This window comes from Nicotiana tabacum, chromosome 7, assembly GCF_000715075.1.
Source record: "Nicotiana tabacum cultivar K326 chromosome 7, ASM71507v2, whole genome shotgun sequence".
Classification (NCBI taxonomy): Eukaryota; Viridiplantae; Streptophyta; class Magnoliopsida; order Solanales; family Solanaceae; genus Nicotiana; species Nicotiana tabacum.
This window is the reverse complement of record NC_134086.1, coordinates 144,144,343-144,161,093: the sequence shown is the minus strand read 5'-3', so window position 1 is coordinate 144,161,093 and position 16,751 is coordinate 144,144,343. Positions and strand designations below refer to the sequence as shown.

At 39.6% G+C, this 16,751-nt stretch overlaps 1 pseudogene; it reads right to left on the bottom strand.

Moving 5' to 3' along the window:
* Positions 1–403: 403 nt before the first annotated feature.
* The window catches only part of LOC142162342 (wax ester synthase/diacylglycerol acyltransferase 11-like), a 75,607-nt pseudogene continuing 59,259 nt past the window's right edge, over positions 404–16,751 (bottom strand).

The window sequence follows — 16,751 nt, the reverse complement described above, 5'->3', positions numbered from 1 at the left end:
TGTTATTCCTAATCCATGTCAATTATTGGATGATCTTGAACAATCTTCAAAGCTTATCCAGAATGATGGGGTAGAGAGAGGCTTTTGTCATGAATAAAATGTATTTGACAAGATATATCATATCTTTAGTTTGCTCTCCTAGTTTTATGGCTCAAATGTAGTTTATTTTTTGATCTTATTAGGAAGCATCTTGTTAACAATAATATTGGTACACAAGTATAAATGTATAATGCAACTTATCGGTGTTACGACAATATTAACCAATTAATATTTGGAGCTATATATATATATATACATATCATAAAAGTAATCGTGCTGACAAACTCATAATCTTGTATCTATGATCATGAAATAAACACCAAATTTTCAAGTTTTGTTGAGGAGCTCCTAAATATGTAATAAGCTAGTCAACCTTAGTTCTGAATTTTGAGAAGGCGGGCTCTTTGATAAGCATGAATGAATCGACAAAATCATCCCCAAGCTGGTTCGGATTGAAATTATTCCTTCATCAACTGCTACTACAAATGTTAACTGTTTCGCATAACTACACGAATGAACCATTAGCCCCTACAATATGCACTTGGATTTAGCGATTTTGAACTTAGTAGTTTTTCAAATTATAATAATAGTATGAATATATAGAAGATTCGTATAATTGATTCAACTAGTTTGTGATTGAAATGTGGTTGCTTGATTGATTGAGGAAACTTACGGTAGGATGTCCATAACATGTTGGGGCAAGGAATGCCAATGGATGGCCTGACCAAGAAACTTCTTCAAGCGGACCGGCTACATTTGAAAAGGCTAGTGTTGTTTGAGATGGAACTCTTTTTGCAAGTCTTGTCACACCCTTTGTGCAATGCCAATTGAGAAAAAAATTAGTTAGGTCTAGATTATAAAAACAATTAAAAGGGGAAAAAATAAACATCTCAAGTCTAAGGTGTAAAGAAAAATAATGGAGTACCTTAAAGCCAAAGAACTCGAGGATAAGTTGTAAAACATAAAAGGTGCATCAGGACTCAAGAGAATGCTTCTTTCGATCCATTGTTGTCCTAGCTTTGCGAACATAAACGAGAGGATTCTCTAATTGCGCTATATTTAAGGGAATTGTGACAAAGCCAAAACAATTTCCTTGTATCACTACTGCATTCTTCTCAATCATGTCAGATGCCTCCTGTCATTGTCACGACCCTAACCCCGAACCCGATCGTGATGACGCCTCTCATAAAGACAAGGTCAGCCAGTCTAACACAATCTATCCTTTTAAGCAATTAATTAACATAAAGATAGTTTAAAGCATGATTAATAGTAATATTTCGCGGAAATAAAGGTAACAAAGTGGAAAACCATCCCGACACAGCCCTAACCGGGGTGTCACAAGTCACGAGCATCTAAGATACTAAATCCTCAAATATAACTACAGAGTCTCAAGTACTGAAATAGAACATAAAAGAAATGGATAGAGAGGAGCTCCAGGCTGCGAACGCCAGCAGCTACCTAAAGACTCCTCGAATCGTCCGTCTGAAGCTGGAATGAGTCAGCCCTCGGGAGCGGGACCTGCTACACTTGAATCTGTACACACGGTGCAGGGAGTAATGTGAGTACTCCGACCAGTGAGTAATCAATATAAATAATGGCTGAAAGTAAGAAAACACGTAAAAACACAAGGCATTCAATACCGAAGCAGTAAAAAAATCACTTAAAACAGTAAAACAATGAAATATCAAGTAAATCCCTTTTTCAACAAGTAAAACCAGTAATTTGACATGTAAATAACAAATAGCAATTTGCCTCTCGGGCACCGTATCAACAAATCCGCCCCTCGGGCAACAACTCAGAACAGTACCAGCCCCTCAGACATTATCTCAAAACAATACCAGCCTCTCGGGCTCAATCTCACGTCACAATGGGTACCCGCGCTCATTGGAGGTGTACAAACTCCGAGAGGGGCCCCTTACGGCCCAACCGTAATATCAAGCGCAATATGAAGCCATCTCGTGACATCAAATCTAGGCCCTCGGCCTCATATCAATCAAGCCACCTCGTGGCGTATATATGTATCTCAGGCCCTCGTCCTCATATCAGTATTAGTGGATCCTCACAACTAGGCCCTCAGCCTTACTCAGTCCAAAAATCATCACAAGTCCCCTCGGCCATTAGTAAAACAATAGTTCTCAACCCAAAACATCATTTAAAATATCATTTAAGTCTCAAAACTGAGTAAAAATGGCTGAGTAGTAAAACAGTGGAAAACAGCATGACTGAGTTCAATAATAGGTCAAAACAGTGAGGAAATAGTGATAAAAATCCCCGAAGGGTAAAAACAATTGGCACGAAGCCCAAATATGGCAATCAGCCCATCCCAAATCATGATGATAACAAATAAGTTTCAGTCAAATACGCGGTAAAATCAGTAATCGGGACAGACCAAGTCACAATCCCCAATAGTTTACGACCCCACGCTCGTCATCAAGCGCGTGTCTCACCTCAATATAGCACTACGATGTGCAATCCGGGGTTTCAAACCCTCAGGACATCATTTACAATCATTACTCACCTCAAACCGACTAAATATCTAGCTCGTGATGCCTTTGCCCCTCGAATCGGCCTCCACGCGCATCGAATCTATCCAAAATAAGAACGAATACGGTACAATATGCTAAGGGAACAAAACCCAAGCAAAAACAATCGAAAAATACCAAAAATCCCGAAATTAACAAAACCCGAGCCCCGGGCCCACTTCTCGATACTCAAAAAATTTCACATCATTAGATTCCTTATCTCCCCACGAGTTCATACATATCAAAATTTCTCAAATCCGACCTCAAATGGTCCTTGAAATCCCAATTCAATAGTCCAAAATTCCAAGCCCTAGTTCTTCCATTTTTAGTTTAAGTTCCATGATTTTCGAGGTATATTTCACAATAGAATCGAGTTTTAGGTCTGAAATTCTTACGTCCAAATGTTTCTCCTTGAATCCCACTTTAATCTCCTTCAAAAATCTCTCAAAATAATCAACAATGGAAGAAAATAGACTCAAAATCGCGGATGAAATGACCTAAAACATTCTGCCCAGGTCTGACCCTTCCTTCTTCGCGATTGCGGTCAATACCTCGCAATCGTGATGCACAAATTCGCATTGACCAAAACTTTCCTTACGCGAACGCGACATTCCAGACGCGAACGCGATGCCCATTCCACTTAAACCTTCGTGAACGCGGAAGCCCTCACGCGAACGCGTTGAATAAATCACCTTGGACAAATCTGACTCCAATCCTTCTTCGCGATCACGTAACCCACTCGCGAACGTGATGAGATCCCTTATCTAGACTTCGCGAACGCTGCCTAGACCCTCGCGAATACGTAGCTCATAGAACTCAGACCTTCGCGAACGTGAGCTCCCCTTCGCGAACGTGAAGGCCAAAATACCTACAACTGCTGGGCTGATTTTCTGCAATTTCTCAAACTCCAAAATGGTCCGATTTACCACCCGAAACTCACCTGAGGCCCCCGGGACCTCAACCAAAAGCACCAACACATCCTAAAACCTTATTCAAACTTGTTCCAATCATCAAAACACCTCAAACAAAATCAAATTACCCAAAACTCATCGAATTCAAGCCTAAGTTACTAAAAATCTTCCGAAATACGCTTTTGATCAAAAACCCAACCAACCCACGTCCGAATGACTTAAGATTTTGCACACACATCCCAAATTACATAACGAAGCTACTGCAACTCTCGAAATTCCATTCCGACCCTTATATCAAAATCTCACCTATCAACCGGAAATCACCAAAATATTAAGTTCACCAATTCAAGCCTAATTCTACTCCGGACCTCCAAAACCAATTTTGATCATGCTCCTAAGTCATAAATCACCTCCCGAAGCTAACCAAACCATCGGAACTCACATCCGAGCCCTCTAACACATAAGTCAACATTCGCTTGACTTTTCCAACTTAAACCTCCTTAAAAGAGACTAAGTGTCTCATTTCTTACCAAATCCTCTCCGAACGCAAACTAATCAACTCGATCACATAAAACACAGATAACGAAGCATAAAGAAGCAGAAATGGGGTAAATAGAGCGGTAACTCATAAGACAACTGGTCGGGTCGTCATATCCTCCCCAACTTAAACAAACGTTCGTCCTCGAACGAGTCAAGAAACATACCTGAAGCCTCAAATAGGTGAGGATATCTGCTCCGCATCTCCCGCTCGGTCTCCCAGGTAGCGTCCTCCACGGGCCGACCTCTCTACTGCACTTTCACTAAAGCTATATCCTTTGATCTCAACTTTCGAATCTGACGACCCAAAATAGCCACTGGCTCCACATCATAGGTCAAATCATCATCCAACTGAACCGTGCTGAAATCCAAAACATGAGACGGATCCCCAACATACTTCCGGAGCATAGAAACATGAAATACTTGATGCACACTCAACAAGCTGGGTGGCAAAGCAAGCATATAAGCCACCTCCCCGATCCTCCAAAGCACCTCAAAAGGCCCAATAAACCGAGGACTCAATTTCTTTTTCTTCCTAAATCTCATAACACCCTTCAGGGGTGAAACCTTCACTCCAACCATGTAGGACACATCTCGAATCTTCCTATCAGCATAACTCTTTTGCCTCGACTACGCTGTACGAAGCCTCTCCTAAATCACCTTCTCCAAAGCATCCTGAACAAAATCAGTCCCCAATAGCCTAGCCTCGCCGGGCTCGAACCAACCAACTGGAGATTTACACCGCCTCCCATACAAAGCCTCATATGGAGCCATCTGAATGCTCGAATGGTAGCTGTTGTTATAAGCAAACTCTGCAAGCGGTAGAAACTCATCCCATGATCCTCCGAAATCAATGACACAAGCACACAACATGTCCTCTAATATCTCAATAGTACGCTCGGAGTGCCCGTCCGTCTGAGGATAAAAATCTATGCTCAACTCTACCTGAGTACCCAACTCTCTATGCACGGCTCTCCAAAACTGTGAAGTAAACTGAGTACCTCTATCTGAAATGATGGAAATCGGAACACCATGCAAACAAACAATCTCCCGGATATAAATCTCTGCCAGCCGCTCTGAAGAATAGATAGTACACACAGTAATGAAGTGCACGGACTTGGTCAGCCGATCCACAATCACCCAAATAGCATCGAACTTCTTCAAAGTCCGTGGGAGTCCAACAACAAAGTCCATACTCCTACTTCCACTCAGGAATAACCATCTGCTGGAGCAAGTCACCCGGTCTCTGATGCTCATATTTCACCTGCTGACAATTAAGACACCGAGCTACAAATCCCACAATATCCTTCTTCATTCTTCTCCACCAATAGTACTGCCTCACATCCTGATACATCTTCACGGCACCCGGATGAATAGAATACTGCAAGCTATAGGCCTCCTCTAGAATCAACTCTCGAAGTCCATCCACATTGGGCACACAAATCCAGCCATGCATCCTCAACACTCCATCATCACCAATGGTCACATCTCTAGTATCATCATGTTGAACTCTATCTCTAAGGACAAGCAAATGCGGATCATCATACTAGCGCTCTCTGATGCGATCATATAAAGAAGACCGAGAAACCACACAATCCAATACCCGACTAGGCTCCGAAATATCCAATCTCACGAACCGATTGGCCAAGGCCTGAACATCAACTGCAAGGGGTCTCTCCCCAACTGGAATATATGCCAAACTCCCCATACTCACTGCCTTTCGGCTCAAAGCATCGGCCACCACATTGGCCTTTCTCAGATGGTACAATATAGTGATATCATAATCCTTAAGCAACTCCAACCATCTCCGCTGCCTCAAATTAAGATCCTTTTGCTTGAACAAATACTGAAGACTGCGATGATCGGTGAACACTTCACAAGATACGCCATACAAGTAATGCCTCCAAATCTTCAATACATGAACTATGGCAGCCAACTCCAAATCATGAATAGGGTAGTTCTTCTCATGGGGCTTCAACTGACGAGAAGTATAAGCAATAACTCTACCTTTCTGTATCAATACACAACCAATCCCAACTCTCGAAGCATCACAATACACAGTATATGAACCTGAAGCTGATGGCAAAACCAATACTGGAGTTGTGGTCAAAGCTGTTTTGAGCTTCTGAAAGCTCTCCTCACACTTGTCTGACCATACAAACGGAGCACCCTTCTGAATCAACTTGGTTAAGGGCGATGCGATGGATGAAAATCCCTTAACAAACCGGCAATAATAGCCTGCCAAACCAAGAAAGCTGCGAATCTCTGTGGCTGAGGACGGTCTGGGTCAACTCTGAACCGCCTCTATCTTCTTTGGGTCAACCTAAATACCCTCACTGGACACCACGTGCCCCAAGAAAGCCATTGAACCGAGCTAAAACTCACACTTGGAGAACTTTGCATAAAGCTTCTCCTCCCTCAATCTCTGCAATACGACTCTCAAATGCTCCGCGTGCTCCTCCTGACTACGCGAGTACACTAGAATATCATCAATGAAGACTATGACGAACAAATCCAGATAAGGCCGAAATACACTGTTCATCAAATACATGAATGTTGTTGGGGCATTGGTCAGCCCGAAAGACATAACAAGGAACTCATAATGACCATATCTGGTCTTGAAAGCAGTTTTAAGAATATCTGAATCCCTGATCTTCAACTGGTGATAACCTGAACGAAGATCAATCTTGGAGAAAACCCTTGCTCCCCGAAGTTGGTCGAATAAATCATCAATGCGAGGCGAAGGATACTTTTTCTTAATTGTTACCTTGTTCAATTGCCTATAATCAATGCACATTCTCATCGTGCCATCCTTCTTCTTCACAAACAACACCGGCGCACTCCAAGGTGACACACTAGGTCGAATGAACCCCTTATCTAGGAGTTCCTGAAGTTGCTCCTTCAATTCTTTCAACTCCGGTAGTGCCATACGGTACAGCGAAATAGAAATGGGATGAGTGCCCAGCACCAGGTCAATACCAAAATCAATATCCCTGTCCGGTGGCATGCCCGGCAGGTCTGTAGGGAACACATTGGGAAAATCCCTCACAACTAGGACAGAATCAATACTGGGAGTCTCTGCTCCAACATCCCTCACAAATGCTAGATATGAAAGGCAACCCTTCCCAACCATACACTGGGCCTTCAAGAAAGAGATCACCCTACTAGGAACATAATCAGTCATACCACGCCACTCGATCCGCGATACACCCAACATAGCCAAAGTGACTGTCTTAGCATGACAGTCCAGAATAGCACGACACGGAGATAACCAGTCCATGCCCAAAATGACATCAAAGTCCACCATGCTCAATAGCAATAGATCCACTCGGGTCTCAAGACCCCCAATAGTCACCACACATGACCAGTACAAATGGTCTACAACAACAGTATCACCCACCGGGGTAGATACATGAACAGGTAAAGCAAGAAACTCCCGGGGCATACCCAAATAATGAGCAAAATATGAGGACACATAAGAAAAGGTTGAACCGAGATCAAATAATACAGATGCATCTCTGTGGCAGACTGAAACAATACCTGTGATGACAGCATCTAAAGCAATAGCATCTGGCCTGCCTGGGATAGCATAGAAATGAGCCTGGCCACCGCCTGATCGACCTCCCTCTCTGGGGCGACCCTGGCTGCCTGACCTCCACCCCTAGCTGGTTGGGTGGGTGATGAAGTAACTGGAGCAGAAGTCGAGGGATGACCCCTCTGCTGGGATGAACTAGCAGCACGACGAGGACACTGCCTCCACATATGCCCAAACTCTCCAAACTCAAAACAACTCCTCGGTGCTGGAGAAGGGGACTGAAGGGAACCCCTCGCACTGGAGTGACTAGCAGATGCACTCGGCAAAGAAAAGCCCTGAGCTGATGGGGCACAAGATGAACTTTGAGATGAGAGGGTGCTGAGTGATGACTGGCCCTGCTGAGACCCATGATAGCCATGACCTGAAGATGTCCCGCGATACTCTGGGCGGGCTGACTGAGCAGGCCTGAAAGAACAGCCTCTACCATGCTGAAATTGGCCCCTCGAAGGAGCACCACTATAATTGCCCGATCCTCGAGGCCTCTTGGCCTCCTTCTCCTCTCGCTCCTGACAGCGAACCGTCTCAATCTCACGACCGATATCAACCACCTCCTCGAACGTGGCACCCATCACTCTCTCTCTAGTCATAAGAATACTATCTATTAATTAATGGGATAGTACATTAATTTCTATCAAATGAAGAAAATAAAATTTCCCATGGATCGTCTAACTGTAATTTAGTTGAAATTGTTTAGGTGAATTGGTTATAGCTGATGGGGTAGTTTGGTAAATTGCAGTACGTTCAGGGGTGAATTGGTAATTTCAGTAAGGTCGGAGGGGTATTTTCAGAATTGAACATTTGATACAATTATTTAATATAATGGGGGACAAGACATAAATTAGTGAAAGGCATAAATCGATCCAGCAACCAGCAATTTTTAAGATTTATGTCTTTAGACAGTTTATAGCTTATCTTAGTGTCATAGATGCAAAACCTCTATGCAATTTTTAAGATTTTGCAGAGTCAGGGAGATGATAGTGATTATGACAACAATGCGGATGAGTCTGGGGATGACACACCCTTCCATGATGAGGGTGATGAGGAGGAGGAGGAAGTGAATGTTGAACCTGAGTTGACTAGGGAGCATGTTCCTCCAATCACATATCTACACCTCCGGGACCGTCAAATCACGGGTCCGAGTCTGTTTACCCAAAACGTTGACCGAAGTTAACTTAAATTTTCTCAAATTGAGGTGAGATAAAAGGAGGTTTTTTTAAGGCCTCGGAACATAGATTTGACTTCTAAAATAAGAGATGGCCTTTATGTAAATATATTGTGGCGCGCAACCTGATCCCTCCATATATCAAAATCAGTATCATATTCACCCTTATTCCACCATATCAATCCACCCTTATTCCACATGTTGCGACGTACAACCCAATCCTACCATATGGTATATATCCACATTTTTTAGTAGTTTTACAATCAACTCCATCATTTTTCATGACTTTGTTGCTCTCACCACTTTTCTATATTCAGATCAGAACATCATTCTCAATTGTCAACCGGGGACAATACACCCCCAGTGTCGCTTTGAATGGCCTGAGTGGTTGCTTTGATCGCTGAATAACTCATGATCTTGTTGGACTTAAGCCCCTCCTGATTGCCAAAACTTTAATTGTATTTCCTTGTTCTCCAGGTGTGCGCCTAATTGCCCAAACTTGAACTGTATTCTCTTGTTCTCCTGGTGGGCGCCTGATTGCCAAAATTTGAACTGTATTCCCTTGTTCTCCATGTGGGCGCCTGATTACCCAAACTTGAACTGACTCTAAATTTGCATGAGGCTGATTCTTGCCTCCATACATGCATGAGTCTAAGCCCTGACTTCGTATTTGAATGAGGTTAATCCTTGCCTCCCCGTTTGAATAAGGATAATCCGAGGCTATTGGGGACATATTTGGTTAATGATGTCTTAGAGAAGGTGAAGGTGATTCAGGAGAGGCTTCGTACAGCGCAGTCGCGTCAGAAGAGTTATGCAGACCGGAAAGTTCGAGATGTGTCCTACATGGTTGGTGAGAAGGTCTTGCTGAAGGTTTCGCCCCTATATTCTACAATAGGCGCCAAAACGCTCCCGGGTTATCCAAAACCCGATCCGCCTGCACCTTCATAATCGTTTTAAAGCCAACAACGCCTAGAAATCATGCCTATAGGAGTAACCTTTGAATCTGATTCCCTTATGTCATCTGCAAGTTTAAAATTAGTTGCAATATTGTCTAAAATCTGCGGAACTTTCGTTTTTCTATAATCAGTGAAAAACCTCTTTCTATTATTTAATTTTGGCGAAACTCTGCCGAAATTTTGAAAAAGAAGAAAAGAAGGAATGTTTTATGTTTTACGAATGAAAAATAATAGTTTGTTTATTTGTTGTAATAAAAAAATAATAATAATAATAATAAAAAATATAGAAAATGGAAACGGGTCTTCTCAAAAATAGTTTATTTGCCCGAACTACGCGGGTTTGATTCTCACCGGATGTGAGATACGTAGGCAACCCTCATCGGGTCCAACCCCACTTTTTGCTAAAAAAGCCAAAAACAAACAAATAAAAAAAAATATATCAAATTATAATTATATTTGGTAATAAATATATAAAACTATTTATCTAATTAAATAATGTTAACAACTAAGTAAATTTTTTCATGCCTTCATTCATTGTCACTCAAATGTATATTTTGAAAAACTTGACCAAACACAATTTGTGCAAAAGTGCTTTATAAATTAATTAGCCTAAAACAAATTAGTTTTTTTACCAAAAGTACTTTTTTAAAGAGCACTTCTAATTTTTTTTAAAAGTTCGGTCAAATCTGAAATGTGTTATACAAAGAAAGAAAATAAAATATTAATAATATATTTTGATATACACATTATTATTATGTTATACACTGTGATATACAAATAATATAATTATTAATTATTGATCAAAAAAGGAAAATAAATTTTTGATATAGCATGTTTAAGCAAGTTCTAAAATATAAAAATAATAAATATAATTATGGGAGTAAATAATATTTTGGTATACAAAGAAAATTAATTTTGATATACATAAAGAAGAAAAATAAACTTATGATATCTATTTCGGTATACACAGTTTTTAAAAAAAAATAGAAAAGGAAAATAGTTTATCTTGCCATGAAAAAGAGTCTTGTTTTAAAATGGTTTTTATTTATTTATTTGTTTGTTTATGAAAATGTCAAATTTAACTTGGGACACCAAATAAACTATCTCTAGTGGCGACTCTGATAAATACATAATCCTATTTCGAATAATGTCACTTTAATTGGATAAACTCTCATACTCCATTGCGGGTGTAAAATGGAGGTGTGACAGATTTAAAAGAGAAAAAAATTATAATATTAAAAAAAAAGTTGACTTCAGTCAACGTTTTTGGCAAACGGACCCAGACCCGTGATTTTATGATCCCGTGGGGGCTATAGTAAAATATGGGACTCGGGCCCAAAATCGAATTCCGAGGTGTCTTCAACAATCACCTCGGTTAGGGCTGTACAAATCAAACCGAAAAACCGCACCAAACCGAAAAGTCAAACCAAACCGATTAAAAAACCCGACTTGGTTCTGCAACTGAGATAGGCAAAAAGTTAACCTAAAAGGTTAAAAGGCAAAACACACAACGCAACTCCTCACATATTATATGTTTTGTATACGAACCCCGCACATGCACCACAATATTATTTTATTTTTAGTAATTACTAACAACTATAATTTATTATTAACTATTAATTAGTTTTCTAATTTTCCTTTTTCCCTTGCTTTGACTTTATTTCATTAATGCCTTACGAGGTTGCATTTATAGGTTCGAGGCCTGGGCAATTTTGGACCGAGACCGAACTCCCTTAGACCGTCCGAGGTAGTATTTTACTTAAAAAGAAATTTCTACTAAGTTTTAAGTTATTAACTCTCATGTTAAAGGTAATAATCCATTTAGTATTGTATTTTAAATTAAAATGGGTACTTTCCATATCAAAACGTCACGTTAAAAAATAAGATGTAATAAGATTGTGGAACATAATTTTATTTGATATATATTGCAACATACACAAGTACAGAGACATTAAAATGTTATTTGATCATGGCGGGGCGATAACAATGGTTTCTAAAACAGTATTTGATGTCCAGGACAAATATTAGGCGATTCCAAGACGGATCCATCCGGGCCCAAGGCGAAAGGCATGGACTATAGCTTCTGAAAGTTTACCTGAAAATATAAATGTAGACTATGAGCAACTACAAATAGATTATGGTATATATAATAATTTAGATAATATTGAGTCACCTGATAATTTTGAAATACAACCATCTGCACCTGATACTGCTAGTCAAACAATGTTCAATTATAGAATAAGGCATGAAACAATTTTCTTTTGAGCAAATTCGATCGCAATTTTGCGTTAGCATCTTTGTAATCTAATAATTGATAAGAGGCCCGAACTTGCAGAGTTTGCTTATAACAACACCTACCAGTCGAGTATTCAGATGGCTCCATATGAAGCTTTGTATGGGAGGCGGTGTAGATCTCCAGTTGGTTGGTTCGAGCCAGGTGAGGCCAGGCTATTGGGGATAGACTGTTGCGACAGTACATCCATCGCCAAGGCAAATAAAAATGGGCTAAGAGCCGATCCCTGGTGCAACCCTATCAACACAGGGAAGTGCTCTGAGTCACCACCCGTACAAATCCGCAAGACTCTACTAAACTGGCTCATGACTGGTGAGACCTATGTAACCTAGGTTCTGATACCAACTTGTCACGACCCTAAACCGCCCCGATCGTGATGGTGCCAATCGCAGTACTACGCAAGCCGAATAGACAATTACATTCCCCCATTTCTGCTTCTTTATGTGTTGTTTCAGTTGTATTTCATCACATCGTGTTAGTTGTTCTGTGTTAGGAGTGGTCATGGAGTGAAATGAGACACTTAGTCTCTTTGGAAAACCATTCTGAAGAAAGATTCCTCATATATAAAAGCATACAGACACGTTAAACATGAAGAAATTTGTCATGCTATTTAGAAGAGTCTCTGCCCAAAGTTCATTTGGGTCAAGATGGGTTGGGTCAAGATGGGCTAAACAATGAGTTGCAACACAACCCAACCAACTTGACCCAAATTTCTCAAATTTTAAACAAATCAAAACCGAATATTTTTTTAAAAAAATTAAAAATATATTCACAAATAATCTTCTCTGGTTTTGGTAATTTCATGTGGCGACGTTAATGGAGGTTTTCTAGTAGTGGTCAAACGTGGCTCGTTTGTTGGTGTTTGGGGTGGCACGACGATGGATATGGAGCTGAAGCTATGGTCGTGGGCTGGTGGTTGCTCAGCGGAGACGGGGCTGGTTGTTTTTTTGGAGATGGCAGCGGCTGTGTGGGTGGTCGGCGGCATGAGAGATCCGACGATGGGGGTAAACTGGCGGCTGCTAGTGGTTTTTATGGTGTCTAGGGTTTTTGTTGTAGTCTCATGTTTAAAATTGGGTTCAATTGGAGGTTCAAATAAGGCTAAAATTGAAATGAATGGGGCTAACATTTAAATAGCCATTTTTTCCTTATTTATTTTATAAAAAATAGTAAAATAATTTTTGAAAATAAATTAAAGGTACTAAAATTATTAATAAAAGTATACATATATATGCAATGTATTGTACCACTAGACTGTAGCGGTAGGAGTCTAAACATTATAAGGTTTTAGGTAATATGTCCCATATAGTAGGCCCCATTTCAGCAGAAATTCAGTAGCATACAACAACAACAACACCCAGCAACCAATAACAACCAGCAATGAGAAACCCGTGATAGATTTTAAAATCAAGATAAAATCCAGAAACACCGACAACAATCAGCAGACAGAAGCCAAGGGAATCTTTTCAGATTTGAAAGACTAATTAATGTTCAACCCTTAATTTCTGAATCCGTATATCAGAATATTTAAATTGTATATCAGGTGTATACTACTCTCTCTTTTAATTTCTAGAATGCTTTTATTTGTATTTTTTGGGAGTCTTAATATTTTCGAAATTTTTCTCTCTCTTAAATATTCAGCTCCCCTTTTTTTTCTCTCTATCTTCTTTTTTCCCCTCCCCTAAAATCTGATCAAGTTCATTTATCCCTCATCCCCAACTCTTTAATCAATTAATAAAATAACCACTTTCTCTTACCAAACCCACTACTACATAAAAATACAATTATTATTTATTTAAACAACTTTTTTTGAGCCCCCGCAATCCCACTATGTCTTGTTCCCCATTACCAAAATGTTTAGGTACAAAGATACCTTACAGTCTAGTATTTAATAAAGTGCGAACAATTAACATATACTATAAAAATTTTGAAACTTTGTATAAAAGTATACATATATATAGGTGTAATAATAAATTTAAAATAGCTACTCGTATATTCGGTTTGGTTCGGTTTTTTTTATTAAAACCAAAACCAAACCAAATTTGATCGGTGTTTAAATTTCAAAACCAAAACCAACCAAACCAAAAAGTATCATTTTTTTTTATAGGTTTAGTTTGGTTTTTGGTTTAGTTCGATTTTTCGGATTTTTATGAACACCCCTAGTCCAGACTTGCATATATACGGTTAGGATTTAGGAATAGTTTAACTTTAACGTAATCTTATGGTTTCATTTTGGGAAATATATCATACCAAAATGAAGGTCTTGGAACCTAGTTTCCAATGGTATACCCCATTTATTCATACGATATCGGGGTAGAGAAATATGGATTTTTAAACTAGGGTCACCAAGTCACGTTGCCGCACTTCGGAGAAACTGGTAGGTTTATATTGTAAAACAAACTTAATTAGTAACAATTGTAGAATTAAATCCTACATGCAAAATGCGACATATTTTTTGTATTTTTTATTAATTTAACAAATAAACATGCACAGACAAATACAAATAATTATCCAAAAATGTCACAAAAACTCTCAAAATTGCACACCAAGGAAAATCATTTTATTTTGAATTTTTTGGGAGTAATTCTTTCGTAGGGCAAAAATCACGTGCTTACATTCTCTTTTATCTGAAAATTCTATAAATTCTTTTGATGAGCTTGCAGATTCTTTTATTAAAGCACATTCGGAAGCACAAAAGGTTGAGAAAAGAATGGAAGATATTTTCAAGAAGGAAATTAGTGTCGTGATGGTTAATACTTGCATTCTTAAAATTAGAATGGGTAACCTTTTAATTTAATATTTATATATTATTAATTAATTTAGTACCTTTAATTTGTTTCAAAAATCATTTTACTTATTTTTATAAAATAAAAAGGGGAAAAGCGGCTATTTAAACACTAGCCCTATTTCATTTCAATTATAGCCCAAATCAACCCCCCAATTAACCCAATTTCAAATCCCCAATTGACCGGCCCAATTTCAATTTAACCCGCCCCTGACCCAACTAATCTAACCCGCCTGGCCTTCCCTTTTGATCCAGGCTATTGATCATTTTGATCAACGGCCACGATTGCTCCTTTCCATTTTAATTCACAAACACCCCCCAACCCACCTTAGGGTTCACAAAACTAGGAACCGGCGTCACTGGGCGCTTTCTAGTACTAGGAGCCTCTTCATTGTTCGGTCCGCCATTTGCAACCTCATGGATGTGGGTCTTGGTTTCCCAATCCCCAATGTCTTGAAAACAGAATAAGGCATCAAGTTAATGCTTTCCCCCAAGTCACATAAGGCTTTGGCAATTGCCTCATACAACTAGTGTCAGTTGCATGAGAATAAAAATTTTCCCCATCCACGTACCAAACATCCCCTTCCGATAAAGGAGAAACAAAAACAGAAAAGTTATAACTCACCACCGCTGCCTCACTCAACCAAACCCACCCCATCGTCGACCTTCTAATCATCTCTATGCCATTACAACCACCCCCTCGTCTTCTTCATTCAAAGTGTAAGGTTGGATATGTTGTCAACTCCATTTCATCCCATTTCTCGTTCTTTATATTTCTGTTATTAATAAAAGTATACATATATATGCAATGTATTGTACCACTAGACTGTAGATAGCAGAACAAATTACCTTCGTCATTCCAATCTTCGAAACAATGCCAAATACAAACAATCAACAAATATACCAAAGAAATCATACATAATATCTCTTGACTGCATCAGAATTGATAGCCATGTCTATGCATTTTCCTTCGATATCTGTTAAACATAAAGCACCATTGGACATTACTCTAGTCACAATGAAACGTGGGCCTGAGGGTCGGGTTTTGGTAATTTCGGGATTTGTGTGGTAAATTGATTATTTTCTCTTAGGCTTCGTTTCCTTAGCATATTTTGATATCATGATTCTGATTTTGGATAGATTCGACGCGAGTGGAGGACGATTCGAGGGGCAAAGGCATCGTGGGCTAGAGTTGGACCGGATTGAGGTGAAGATTTTCGGTTGGTAGGTGAGATTTTGATATAGGGGTTGGAATGTAATTATGAGAGTAGCAGTAGTTCCGTTGTGTCATTTGGGATGTGTATGCAAAATTTCAGGTCATTTGGACGAGGTTTGGTTGGGTTTTTGATCAAAAGCGGAATTCGGAAGATTTTGGAAACTTAGGCTTGAATCCGTTGAGTTCTGGTTGATCTGATGTTGTTTGAGGTGTTTTGAAGATTGGTATAAGTTTGAATAAGGTTATGGGTTATGGGTTCGTTCCCCAACAGAGTCGCCAGAGCTGTCACACCTCATTTTTACCCATACCCCGTGAAGGGTATAAATACAAGGGAGTTTTTCCAATTAAAGGACAATCGAAACGAGATTGTTTATTTATTAAAAATCAGATTCGCCACTTGGGAGGTTTATGGTGTCCCAAGTCACCGGTTAAAATCCCGAATCGAGGAAGTTGACTCTTATTTAATGGAAGTTCCCAAACGCCCGTTTGAATATCCATATTTTGTGATATTGCCTATAGGTTTGGGGTCTTATACTGTCTATTGTGATGCCTCAAGGATTGGCTTTGAAGCGGTTTTAATGCAGGACGCTAGGGTGATTGCCTACGTGTCCAGATAGTAAACATGTGCTCACATGTCCTCGGACCAAAGTTTCTTACAAATGTGCTTTTTTCTCTCTATTGTTTTTCTTCTTTCTGTCTCTTTTTTCTTAATATTGAGCTCTCCTAAATTCTGTCCAA